Source organism: Mobula birostris, chromosome 6 (assembly GCF_030028105.1).
Source record: "Mobula birostris isolate sMobBir1 chromosome 6, sMobBir1.hap1, whole genome shotgun sequence".
NCBI classification, from domain to species: domain Eukaryota; kingdom Metazoa; phylum Chordata; class Chondrichthyes; order Myliobatiformes; family Myliobatidae; genus Mobula; species Mobula birostris.
Genome location: NC_092375.1, coordinates 86022121 through 86035090, shown reverse-complemented (window position 1 = coordinate 86035090; position 12970 = coordinate 86022121). Strand labels below are relative to the sequence as shown.

Below are 12970 nucleotides of genomic sequence, written 5' to 3'. Positions count from 1 at the left end.
CTATCTACATTTTGATCTAAGGAGCCCTCCTGGATGCACCTAATAAATTCTGCCCCCTCTAAACCTCTTGCACAAAGAAGGTCCCAGTCTCTATTAAAGAAATTGAACAACCTACTACAACAACTGTATTTCCCTAATCTGCCTGCAGATCTATTTCTCAATGTCCCTGTTGCTATGGGTGGACGGGGGCAATGTCCCAGTAGCTACGGGGAGAGGGGGTGGTTCTGTAGCATAATCCCATCAGATAATAAACAAAAGAAAATCTGCTGGAAATGCAAAGCAATTCATACAAAATGCTGGAGGAACTCAGCAGGTCAGGCAGCATCGATGGGAAAGAGTAAACAGTCAATGCTTCAGCTCAAGACCCTTCATCAGACCTGTTTCTTTCCAGTACCGATGAAGGGTTTCGGACCAAAACATCAACTGTTTGTTTACTCTTTTCCATTGATGCTGCCTGACCTGCTGAGTTCCTCCAGCATTTTGTATGTGTTATTGTTATTTCTCTGATCGGTTTGCTAAGCAGGTGAAACTGTACTATTCAAGTTAAGTTTGAAGCTATGTTAGCATCAACTTAAAATGAGGTTATTAACATTTTTGAGATTTGAACATCTGTGATGGACAGCTGGCTTCGCCATTCATTGCCAGGTCAGGATGAACTATGTGAAGCACCGTTGTGTTTTGTGCTCTTCTGCTAAACTACTTGTTATTTCAGAATCATCCTGGAATTTAAATGCTCATCTTTATCATGCTTATCCTTACCACTATATATCAACCATAAACATTTCACTTTTTACCTAAGCACGTTCACCTTCATTGTGTGGAAAAAGATATGGCTTCTTTGCTTCTAAGAGCAGAACCATCTGTTGAGGTGCATCTATTTCAGAAACTGTAAATCCTCAGATTTTAAAAACAGGAAATGTTAGACATAGTTTCCTTTCCTTCCCTAGGTGGGCCAAATTTCACCTCCATCCCCTTTTCTTTAATCATTTCATTTAAGTCCACCTCCTACTCATCACCACCTGTCATGACCACCTTTCTCCTCACGTACCCTCTGAACTTTCAATTACTTTCTCATCTTTTCCAAACTTTCTTGTTTGGATCCTCACCAGGATTCTGTCCTACCTCAGTGTTGGTGATTCTAATCAAAAATTCTAATTGCATTCTATGCGACTGTAACATGTTAAACCATCCATCATTGCTCACCTACACCTGTGTATAGTCTTGGAACACATGGCCATGCACAAGCCTTCTAATTGGCAGAGATTTGGAAGGATGCATATGTTTATGTTCAACTATGTTCGAACACATCCACAACCACACCAAACTACTGAGAGAAAATTAATGACTCCCTCCCCCCCCCCCGACATCTTGTGCACCTGGTCCCCCTTGATTTCCCCTCCACCACCTAGATATGAGGACTTATACTCATCTAGTTCCCCTCTTCTTTATATCCAGTCAAGGGTTACAATATTTTGCAATGTCTTCTCTTCCTGCTCCAAACAATCTCTTGTATTCTTCAGGGACCTATCCTTGGCCTCCAGCTTCTTCTCATTGTATCATGCTTCATTAATATCTGAAAACACAGTGTGAGTTTCTGGATGTATATTGATACCTAGTTCTACTATTCTGTCACCTTTCTTGATCCCTTCATTGTCTCTGAAACATTAGACTACATGAATGATATTCACTTCCTTCAGCAACTTGAGACTAAATTTGTTTTCATTAAAACTAGAAATTCGAGCAATGGAGCCAAATCTACTCATTATCCACCTGCCATTGGGGTGCTAGTCTTTAAGTATATCGTAGGTAGTTTTAGGAAAACAGGTCCTGCACCTTTAATTTCAACATATAATCTAGCCTGACACTTCAGTGCAGTGCTAAGAGAGAGAGCGACATTCTCATAGGGTGCTGTGTTTTGGGTGCATAAGGTTACAGATCCAAGCGTGGATTTTAAAGGTAGTTAAGCACAGCAACAATGAGCAAGAAAGAGCATTCTTTGAACCTTGCCAACCCATGTCCAACTACTAACTGTATCTCATGATAGTCTCAGTTATTTAATTAGTTTCTAAGAGTTCCTTGTCCTCAAAGTGGTGTACGTTTATCACGTTGCTTCCGCTGAAGAGGTTCACAGTAAAGCATCTAGTTAAAAAGTGGCAGGCGCCACATAACGGCACTTCCATGGTTTGACTGCTCGTCCGGCTCCAGCCTGCAGCGGGGTTCGCGAAGGCTGGAGGGTCACTGACGGACGGCGCATGCGCGTTGCAGACAACTGAAGATGGCGGCGGCTGCGGTGACGGTTGGGTCCGCTCGGAGAGCGCGAGCGCTGCCGCCCCGGAGATGAAGCGCCGGCACCGAGAGCGGGATTGTAAACACAACGCGGCCGGGCCTCTGGGGGTGAGTGGGCAGACGGCCTGGGGCCCGAAAGGACGGAGGAGCGGAAGAAAGGAAAGATTAGGGAGACATGGAGGAAAGTGAAGAGGAGGGGGAGAGATCAGGGGCGGGATTGAGGAGAAATCGGGGGCGGAGGGGAGGGAGGGACTGAGGGAGAGATGGACAGTGGGAAGGGGAGGAGCAGTTACTGTAAGGAGGGCAGGTCAGAGGCCGCGGGTATAGATAGGGGGCGAAAACTGAGGCGGCTCAGAGGGATGGAGTGCGGGGAGGGGGTAGGATGAAGGAGGAACGGAGGGATGAAGCGGTGTTGGGGTTGAAGGTGAGACGGAGGGATGATGGAGGGTAGAGGACACTATGGATGCGGGGGGGGGGGAGACAAGTGAGGAATATCCAGCCGGGGAAAGCCGAAGTGACCATGTCTTTGGCTCTGTGGCTCAGAAGGGAAGAAGCGAAGAGAGTGGTGGTGATAGTGGATTCCAGTTAATTGGGGCAGCCGCATATTTGGGACAATTCTTAAAGAACAGAAACAAATCGAGAAAATAATTCAGAATCAGGTTTATTATCACTGGCATGTGTTGTGGAATTTGTTAATTTAGCAGCAGCAGTTCAATGCAATACATAATATAGAAAAAGAAGAAAATAATTTGGGATTCCCTTTGTTTAACCAACACACACAAAATGCTGGAGGAACTCAGCAGGCCAGGCAGTATCTATGGAAAAGAGTAGAGTCAATATTTCAGGCTGAGACCCTTCATCAGGACTAGAAAAAAAGATGAGTCAGAGTAAGAAGGTGGGGGGAGGGAGAGAGAAACACAAGGTGATAGGTGTAACTGGAGGGGGAGTGGTGAAGTAAAGAGCTGGGAAATTGATTGGTGGAAGAGATACAGGGCTGGAGAAGGGGGAGTCTGATAGAGGGTAGAAGGCAGTGGAAGAAAGAAAAGAGGGAAGAGCACCAGAGGGAGGTGATGGACAGGTAGACTGTAAGGTGAGAGAGGGAACTAGGAATGGGGAATGGTGAAGGGGGGTGGGGGCAGGAAGCTCAAGAAGTTGATGAGGCCCGATATAGATTGGAGTCCGCTTTGCCAAGCGCCTGGGCTCCGTCTGCCAGAAAAAACAGGATTTCCCAGTGGCCACCTATTTTAATTCCACTTCCCATTCCGGCACGTCAGTCTATGGCCTCCTCGACTGTCGCGATGAGGCCACACTCAGGTTGGAGGAGCAACACCTTGTACACCGTCTGGGTAGCCTCCAACCTGAGTGTGGCCTCATCGCGACAGTCGAGGAGGCCATAGACTGACATGCCGGAATGGGAAGTGGAATTAAAATAGGTGGCCACTGGGAGATCCTGCTTTTTCTGGCGGACGGAGCCCAGGTGCTTGGCAAAGCGGACTCCAATCTATTTCGGGCCTCACCGATATGCAGGAGGCCACTTTGGGAGCACCAGATACAGCAGATGACCCCAAAAGACTCAGGTGAAGTGTCGTCTCACTTGGAAGGATTGTTTGGGGCCCTGAGTAGTAATAAGGGAGGAGGTGTAAGGGCAGGTGTAGCACTTGTTCCACTTGCAAGTGCCCTTCATTTACTTGGAAAAATATGCTGCTTAATTGAGACAGGAGACTTGCTGAACATTTTTCAACTAGTGGCAGTCACATGCAATTTGTGTGCTTAGAATGAGCAGTTTTAAAATAGCATCAGTTGTAGGCTTGTGTTAGAAAGCAATGATTTTTGTCACTGAAGTTGGCAAGTAATAAACATTAAGACAATTCAGAACTGATCTGCTCACTGTGGGTTCTAGCTTTCAAGCTTGGAGATGCTGGAAACAGCTGAGAGTTCACTAATTAAGGTTAGGAACTTCAAAGAATTTGAAGGTATCAATCATCTTGAATGTTACAATTAAAATGAAGATTTGGAGAATGGAATTGTTGAAAGCACTGTATGAAGGCAGCCCAATATCTGCATGAGGTGCCTCTGCTGATTTTGTTACTTTACAGTCAATCAAAAGAATGCTGCAGTTTGATAGTACTGAGGTAGTATGGATAGTGTTCTGATTTGTTCTGTGATTCATCTAAATAGTAATTTGTTATGCAATTAAATGGTAGATTGCTACTTATTTAACTATTTCCATGAAACTATTTGCTGCAGCTGGTTAGTTGGCCAAAATGCACTGGTCCCAGTGTGTCAGGGACATCACTGATCAGCTCCACAACATTCTGAAGAGTAGGATGAGCAGCCAGAAGTTATACAAATTGGCACCAATGACATAACTAGGAAAAGCGATGGTTTAATGAGTGAATATAAGGAGTTAGGAAGGAAGCTAAAAAGCAGGACCTCGGGTAGTAAAATCTGAATTACTGCCTGCGCCACATGCCAGTGAGAGTAAGAATAGGCAGATGAATGCTTGGCTGAGGAATTGGTGCAGGGAGCAGGGTTTCAGATTTATGAATCATTGGACTCCCTGCTGGCAAGATATGACTTGTACAAAAGGGATAGGTTACCCCTGAACTCAAGAAGGACCAATGTCCTTGTGGGCAGATTTGCTAGAGTTATTAAGGATGTTTAAACTAGGTTGGCAAAGGGATGGGAACCAGAGTGATAGGCCAGAGGATGGAGCAGTTGGTGTAGTGGTAGATGTAATGAGTAGAGAGACTGTTAAGAAGGATAGGCAGTGAATCATGCATAAATGCAGTTAGTTGGATGGGTTGAAATATGTTTACTTTAATGCAGGGAGTATCAGGAACAGGGGTGATGAACTTAAGAACATGGATCAGTACATGGAGCTATGATGTTGTGGCCAGTACAGAGACTTTGCTGTCACAAAGGCAGGAATGGATGTTCCAGGGTTTGGTTATTTGACAAGGGAGAGGCGGGGAGGAGCGGCATTGCTGATCAGGGATAGTATTGCAGCTGCAGAAAGGGAGAACATCATGAAGCAATCAGTATCGGGGGAAGTCAGAAACAGGAAGGGAGCAATCACTATTGGGAGCATTTATAGCACCCCCTCTCAATAGCAAAAGGGACACTGAGGAGTAGATTGATAGGCAGCTTTTGGAAATGTTTAAAATGACAGGGTCGTTTTCATGGGTGACTCCAAATGCCTTAATAATTATTGGCACCACCTTAGTGCACGAGGTTTGTATGGGGCAGAATTTGTTAGGTATGGTCAGGAAGGATTCCCAGCATAATATGTGGACAGGCTGACTAGAGGAGAGGCATACACGATGTAGTATGAGGTAATGAACCTGATCAGGTGACAGATCTCTCAGCGTGTGAGCATTTCGAAGACAGTGATCTCAACTCCCTGAACTTCAGCATAGGCTTGTACAGGGATAGGAGCAAACAATATGGGAAATGTACAGTGGAAATATGGAGGTTGTTTAGCGAGTAATTACACGGAGTTCTGGATACGTTTGTTCCACTGAGACAGGGAAAGGATGGTGGGGTGAAGGAACTATGGTTGATAAGAGGTGGAATATTTCGTTAAGAGGAAGACAAAAGCATACTTAAAATTTAGGAAGCAATGATCAGAGGGCTCATGAGAGTTGTGAGGTAACTAGGAAGGAGCTTAATAAGGACCTCAGGAGAGCTAGATGGGGACTGAGAAGGCCTTGACGAGTAAGACTAAGGAAAATTTAAAGACATTCTACGTAATGAAGAACGGGAGAATTACTGGAGTCAGGATAGTACTGATCACAAATAAAAGTGGTAAATTTGCCTGGAGTTGGAGGTCCTTTGTGAATACTTTGTGTTATTATTCACCTGTGAGTGGAACCTTGATGAATGTGAGGACAGCATAGAACAGTCCAATGTGCTGGAACATGTCAAGGATAAGAAAGAGGATGTGCTGGAACTTTTGAAACACATTAGAATAGATAAGTCCCCGGGACCAGACAGGATATATCCAAGGTTACTATGGGAAGCAAGGGAAGAGATTCCTATGCCTTTGGTGATAACCTTTGTATCCTCACTGCTCGTAGTAGTAGTACCAGAAGATTAGAATATGGCAAATGTTATTCCTTTGTTCAAGAAAGGTAGTAGGAATAATCCTGGGAATTATAAAAAAAAAAGGAAGTTTTACCTCAGTGGTGGGAAAACTATTGGAGAGGATCTTTAGAGAAAGAATTTACGAGCATTTGAAGAAGCATCGTCTGGTTAGGAATAGTCAGCATTGGCTTTGTCGGGGCAGGTCATTTCTCATGAGCCTGATTCACTTTTTCAAGTGAGTGGCAGATCCAGGGAAAAGTGGGTCTGTTTATTTGGAATTGGCTTGCCCACTTAAGGCAGAGGCTGGTAGTGGATGGAGCATACTCTGCTAGATGTCGGTGACTACTGATGTTCCATGAGATCTGTTCAGGAACTCCTGTTTGTGATTTTTATACATGACTTGGATGAGGAAGTGGAAAGGTGAGTTAGTAAGTTTGCAGATAACACAAAGGTTGATGGAGTTATGGAGAGTGTAGAAAGTTGTCAAATTACAACAGGATATTGACAGGATGCAGAGCTCAGCTGAGAAGTGGCAGATGGAGCTCATTCTGGAGAAATTTGAAGAGTTATACTTTGGAAGATCAAACAATGGTTAATGGCAGGATTCTTAGCAGTGTGGAAGAACACGGGGATCTTGGGATCCATGTCCATAGATCCATCAAAGTTGCTATGCAAGTTAAGACGGTATATAGTATGTTGGCCTTCATTAGTCAAAGATTGAATTCAAGAGCTGCAAGGTAATTTTGCAGCTCTATAAAACTTTGCTTAAACCACACGGAGTATCACATTCAATTCTGGTTGCCTCATGATGTGGAAGCTTTAGAGAGGGTGCAGAGGTGGTTTACCAGAATGCTGCCTGAATTAGAGAACATGTCTTAGAAGGAAAGGTTGAGTGAGCTATGGCTTTTCTCTTTGGAGGGAAGGAGTAAAAGGTGAATTGATGGAAGTGTGTAAGATGAAAAGAGGCATCAATGAGTGGTCAGCCAGCATCTTTTTGACAGGGTGGCAGTAGTTAATATTAGAGGGCAAACTTTTAAGATGATTGGAGAAAAGTAAAAGTAAGTGTATAGAATGCACTGCTGGTGTTAATGGGAGAGGCAGGCACATAGGGAGTTTTAAGAAACTCTTAGATTAGATTAGCATATGGATGAAATAAAAATGGAGGGGTATGTAGGAGAGAAAGGTTAGATTGATCTTGGAGTAGGTTAAAAGGTCAACTAAACTTCATGGGCCAAAGGACCTGCACTGTTCTATTTTCTATGAAGAAGAGATGGAGGAATGAATCTGGGGTTGAGAGTGAGGAGGGATATGGCTAGGATGGGGGAAGGGGAAGGGTCAGGGGAAGTGGGAGAGAAAGGGGCAGGGGATGGACAGATGGAGTGTCGGGGGGTTTGTTAAGTGAGGGACGAGGAGTGACAAGGAAAGGGGTGGGATGTGGGAAAAGAGTGACTGGTAGATGGTGAAATGGGAGCTATGCAGGAACAGGATGACTTGGCAGTGAAAGGGTTGAGGGCAGTGATGAATTGGGGGTGAAGGGAAAATGAAGGGAGGTAGGATTAGGGAATGAGCAAAGGTAAGAAACAGAAGTGATAGGAGAGTACAAAGGGGTCAGGGGAGACAAAGTGGGCATGGAGTATGGATGGGAACAAAGGGAGGGAGAGAGGGATGGGGAGACAAAGGCAGGAAGGACGGAGGATATGAGGGCAGGAGGAATGGATTTGTGGGAAGGAAGGGGGATGTGGCAGTGGAGTGGGGAGAAGGAAATGGGAGCGAGAAGAGGCAGAATGATGGAGGGGGCAGATGGAAGAAGAAAAGAATGGGGAGATGGGGGTCATGGAGGGAACAGGTGGCAGGGAGTAGGGGATGGATGATGTAAACAGATGTGTGTGGGGGAGTTGGCGATGGAGTGCCTGAAGGCGAAGGGAGCAAAAGGTGTAAGCAGAGGTGGGAATAAAGGGAAGGGCCTAAAGGGACTGAGGGGGTGGAGGGTGTAGGGATCAGAAGACAAGGTTCAGGGGGGATCTGTAGGCACTGTCGAGAAGGAGGGAAGAGGAGAGACAAGAGGGTGCAGGTGTGAATGGGGGAACAGAAGGGACATTGTGGCTGGGAGCAGGTGGACAGTGCTTGTGTGGTGGATTGTATACCAGTCAGACCAAAAAGGATAGAGGCAGGGGAGGATGTGATGGAGGTAAGAGAGGAGGTTGAGCCATTTGGTGGTGAAGTGCTTGAGATACTGTGAATGCTGTTATGGTGAGAAAGAAGATGGAGGAAGGGGCAGACATATGGGAATGGGGAAGACTGTTGGAAGTTGGGGAGCTTTGGCTGGAGCTGGGAAGGGTTGGGTACTAACTGGAGAGGAGCTAGCACACATTGGGTTGGGCAAACAGAGGGAAGGATGCATATAAGTGAAAAGCAAAGAGCATATGGGAGTGGATGGAGGGGAAGGGGGAGAAGGAAGGAAGATGGAGATTGATAGGGTAGAAGGAAGGCTGTGACCCTGATTCTGGAAGGAGGAGATAAGGTGGAGGATGGGAAGGAAGATATAGAGTGAACAATAGCAGATGCTTGGAAAGTCAGGAAATTGGATTATGCAAGTTGAAATTGATGAATAGTAGAGGGACGTTGCTGGGGTGTCAGACTAGTGAGGAAATCATCACGGGTATGCAGAGAAAGTGATCACAACATGGGGAAGTGGCAACTGAGCTACTGGTTATATGTAAGGAAATGGGGGAGAATAATGAACAAAGAGGAAATTTTTTTCTACATCATGGAAAGTGGTTCTTGAGTGAGGTTTAATTAGGCTGAAGATTAGAAATAAAGCATGGGAAAGGGTTGTAGTAGGTTTGGGAGTTGTGATGGTAAGGGAGGGTGGTGGGGAATTGGAACAGGGAAGCTGGAGACAAGTGATGGAGTGGGTGGAGGAGAGGATGCATGTTTTAGGTACTTCTAGTGACCGATGAGAAAAAACACTGGGAAGTGGAGTATGACGGGAGTGGCGTGGAAGAAGAAGATCGATACAGGGATCAAGAATCTGAAGGGAGGGTTGTGAAAGGTGTGTAAGAAGCTAAGAGAATATTGGAGTCTTCGCTTAGTGCAAGAAAGGGGTGATGAAGGGTTGGGAATTGAGGGAGGCAGGAAAGAAACGGAAAAGGAAAATGAGATGGTATAGAAATTAGGAGCTTGAAGAGGGGGAAATGGGGCAAGATGAAAGCTTCATTTGAAGTTTGGGTGAGGTGGGAGATTAATTGGGGGAAGATTGATGGTGGATAGGGGAGTGTATGTTTCAAAGGAGGAATGGTTATAGTGTAAGAGAGCTCAGTTGGGCAGAAGAGAATGAATCACGTTAGGGATGGGCTAGGAATTTAAGCACAAGTTAATATAGCACAATGCTACTACATATGATCTTCCCTCTAAAGCATTAGTGATGAGGTATCATTTGGATAAATTGCAAGACCCTCAAATAGCACTTTGAAAGGAGGTTGAAAATAGTGATTATTAATCGTCCCACAAAGTTCATAAATCTTCCTGTTTTAATGTAGTTTTGCCTATCCTATAAAAGTTACCCTTGTGTTCATCCTGGAAGCACTTACTTGCTTTTATTTTCACTGAGCAGAAGTAATAGCATTACTAGATTTCATCTTTAAGTAAATACTTTGCCCAAGTGGGGAGTAAGTTGAGGCTTAGTGACTCTTGATGGTGTAAGCCTCTTGAAGGCCAGATATAATGGGAAATCGAGGTTGTAGTTACAAACACAGCCATCCAGGTGTATAACCTTTAATTTTATTCTTTTTTGATTTCAAAACCTTTTGCTCTGAATATGTAGTACTTTCATTTATAATTATAAATAAGCTATTATTATCTTGAAACTTGTTATTGATCTGTGCCAAATTGGATGGCAGTTTTCATCTCAAACTAAATGCAAATACACTGAGTGAACAGTTTGGCATACCACCTTTTAAATCATATTTTTGTTTGCTTTGAAGTTGTAGTCTTATTTTATATATACATTGCCTGTTTTTGCATTAAATATTCAGCTTGGTGTCAAAGCCCACCATTGGTTTGTCAGGATCCAGATAGTAAATTGCTAAATTGCATGAAATTATGAAACCACTTCTATTGAAACAGGGCTGGTTCCTCAGGAGTTTGCAAAGATTTGGCATGACTTTGGCAAACTCACACAGATATGTAGTAGCGAGTATATTGACTGGCTGCATCACAGCCTGGTATGGAAACACCAATGCCTTTGAACAGAAAATCCTCCTAAAAGTAGTGGATACAGCCTAGTCCATTATGGGTAAACCCTTCTCACTATTGAACACATCTACAAGCAGATTATCAAGGATCTCCACCACCCAGGAAATGCTCCGTTCTCACTGCTGCCATCAGGAAGAAGGTATAGGAACCTCAGGACTCACACCACCAGGTTCAGGAACAGTTATAACCCCTCAACCATCAGGCTCTTGAACCAAAGGGGATAGATAACTTCACTCAACTGCACTTGCTTTATCATTGAAATGTTCCCACAACCTATGGACTCCCTTTCAAGGACTCTTCATCTCATGTTCATGATATTTATTGCTTATTTATATATGATTATTTTTTTTTATTTGTACTGTTGTCTTTTGCACACTCGTTGAAAGCCCAAGTTCATGCGATCTTTTATTGATTCTCTTATGGTTGTTATTCTATGAATTTATTGAGTTTGCCTGCAAAAAAATAATTGTTAAGGTTGTATATAGTAACATATGTATTTTTGAAATTTGGTTCCATTTTCAATACTCTGCATGTTAACTAGGGGAATGCTCTTTTTGTCTATCCTTTCATTCTTTTCCAGCATAAGGGCTTAAACAAAATAAGCTAGGCTAATGATTTTAAGGCTCACCTCTTACCACAAGGCTGTGGATTGAATTCCTGCTGCAGATTGAAGTGCACTATTTAATCATGAATACCAATGAACTGGAGCATGTCTAGTGTGCATTCTTTTGTATGAAAAATATTAATTAAAAACTTCATTTCAAATGTGGTTAAATATATAAGAAGAGGGCATTCCTTTTCCTGAGCCATGAACACCAGAATAGGGAAAAGCAAATATGTGGGGTGGACTGAACAAGAACCATCTCTTGCAGACTGTTTAATTACAGAGGTGGCGAGAATCTAAACTAGTATGAAGCTGGGGTAGGTTGAGAGGGCCTGTAGATAACCAGGAAATGGAAACATGCTGGAACATTTGTAAGGGTGGACAAAAGTGTTCAGGGAATAACTGGCTATACGTCACAGATATAAAAATATGGTAATAATGCTGGAGAAACACTTATTTTCTTTAAAAAAAATGTGCTAGCGTGCACAAATAAAGTGCTCATGATAAAATAGGAACTAGAATAGACTCGGAAAGGAGGGAAGGGCTGTAGTTTACTCATTAGAGTTTACAAAATGACAGGAATTTTTTTTAAATTTAGTACATTGAAAACAGTATTATTATGATAGAGATTCTTTAAAAAGCAACATCAGATCACACAAAGTGAATGATGGCAGAAGGAGGAAATATACTTAGAAATACACTTCGAACAGTCATTAAGGATTTCAACTACTATTCCAAAACTAACTGATCAGAAGAGGTAGATATGACAGATAATGAGTTTTGATAACATTTGTTAAACTGTACCCTAAAAACACAGCAAGGAAAAACTATAATTAGATTTGCTTTCAAGGAATGAACCATAACAGGTATATGGCTGAAACAACTAAGCAATAATTATCACAATATAATTGTTATAGATTTCTCCAACCAATGGAAATAGTTTCTCTGGACAATATCAGATTCCTTTAAAATATTAATGAACAATGCTCTTCTAAAAATCCAAGGATTATAACCTTGTTTTATGTAATCAGCCTATTTAATTTTAACTCTTTGAGCTCTGCTATTATTCCAGTAAATTTACTGTGCATTATTTTCAAGGTAAATATCAGGCATGATGTCCAGAACTGAACAGGAAGGGCATTATCTCGCATTGATTTAGAATCTATCTTTAGAGTGGATTTCTTGCAAATAGAAAGTTGACAAAATTTCACTATCAAATCAGTCGTTTGTAAATTTATGCACTTATTTAATATTAATTAAAAATTTTCTTGGTGCTCATAGGTGGAAAAACCATTTAGAGCAGTGGTTCTCAAACTTTCTTGTGCTACTCTTGGGTCCCAGACCATATCCCCAGTGTCCCCCTCTCCTTTTCTGGCCATTACATAAAAACTATAAAGAGTTTTGAATTACAATGCACAGTGAAAGAAAATAGGAACTGCAAATTCAAAGCAGTGACAAATAATTGCAAAAATTATTCAAATCTATTTAAAGTTAGAAATAAAATTATTTAATTACAGTAAAAGCTATTTTCATCAGCAATTTTAGAGCATACTTGTTAGTTCAACCATTCACTACTTCATTGCTTTTTCCACCTTTCAATTAGTTGGATGGGCTTGGTGTAGTGCTATCAGCTTCTCAACATCAGGCAGAATGTCATTCGGGAGTAGTCTCAGATCCCCACATTCAGTAATTTGCAGTCTATTTTGTTGCTTTGAAAGAAGTTGGGTGACTGCACTGAAA

The 12970-nt window shown here is 42.7% G+C and overlaps 1 protein-coding gene across 6 annotated transcripts in view; it reads left to right on the top strand.

The window, feature by feature from the left end:
- The first annotated feature begins 2270 nt into the window (after positions 1 to 2270).
- Positions 2271 to 12970, top strand: part of fndc3a (fibronectin type III domain containing 3A) — a 240054-nt gene continuing 229354 nt past the window's right edge. For all 6 annotated transcript variants that reach the window (XR_011886362.1, XR_011886361.1, XM_072260774.1 and 3 more), the window contains exon 1: positions 2271 to 2394. The gene's annotated coding sequence lies outside the window, so the exon portion shown is untranslated. The remainder of the gene's footprint in view (positions 2395 to 12970) is intronic.